The sequence below is a fragment of the Gregarina niphandrodes genome (assembly GCF_000223845.1).
Source record: "Gregarina niphandrodes unplaced genomic scaffold scaffold00166, whole genome shotgun sequence".
NCBI lineage: Eukaryota > Apicomplexa > Conoidasida > Eugregarinorida > Gregarinidae > Gregarina > Gregarina niphandrodes.
In genome coordinates, this window is record NW_011646044.1 from 2,561 (window position 1) to 3,381 (window position 821).

Consider the following 821-nt stretch of genomic DNA (forward strand, 5'->3'; position numbering starts at 1 on the left):
GGATCGAGAAACAACTGGCGACCAGTCCTGCCGACAGAGCCATGTTCCTGTCCCTGGTTTGTACCACTTCGCTCTACCTGTCGATAACACTCCACGCCGCATGTCAGCCTGGGCGTCAGCCCGTATGAGGTGCTGTTCGGGCGGCCGTCGCATGTCGCCCGCTGCCAAAACCTGGCCCGGTCCCCCTCGAGCGCAAGCGACGGAGGATGCTGAGTCTCCTCATGCAGGACTCACCGTGCACAAAGATAAGGTACGCCGGTTCAAGTTGAGCACTGACCCCCTACTGCGGTCGCTCACGATGGAGTACCACCAGGCGCAAGACGGCACACAAGCGCCCCCGTGCGGCCCTATCCCCCGCCGAAGCATTGGCGAAGGCCCAGGTGCATGAGCTGTTCGCCGAGGAGGGGTCTGAGCCGTCAGGCGACTAGTAGGTGTGTGTGTCTGTGAGCTAGGCGACGCGGTTGAATTACTCTCATTTGTACGACTGTATCAACCCCGGCGTGGATGTGCTCGCAATTTAGAGGACCTCTCCACCATGTTTCTCCGCCACTTCACGGCTGCCGGTTGAGCCACGGGACCATGGTAGGTGGCGCCGGGTGCACTGAAAGCATCAGCACAGTGCGTCTGCCGGGAATCGAACCCGGGTCGCCTCGATGTTCACGAGGCACTAAGCCACTATACCACAAGCGCATAGCAATTAAGTTATGTGAGGATTGATGCTCTTAATGTGTTCGGCCGCACACAGACGTGGTGGTGATGCTTCTGGCGACAGCGTTCCAACTCATCTGACAGCACAGGACGGTCTCCACGTCGCCCGCTCA

The 821-nt window shown here is 59.7% G+C and overlaps 1 non-coding gene across 1 annotated transcript; it reads right to left on the minus strand.

The window, feature by feature from the left end:
- Positions 1-619: 619 nt before the first annotated feature.
- On the minus strand, positions 620-690 carry GNI_218100. The gene has a single exon. It is a non-coding gene; the product is annotated as a tRNA-Val (tRNA).
- Positions 691-821: the final 131 nt, after the last annotated feature.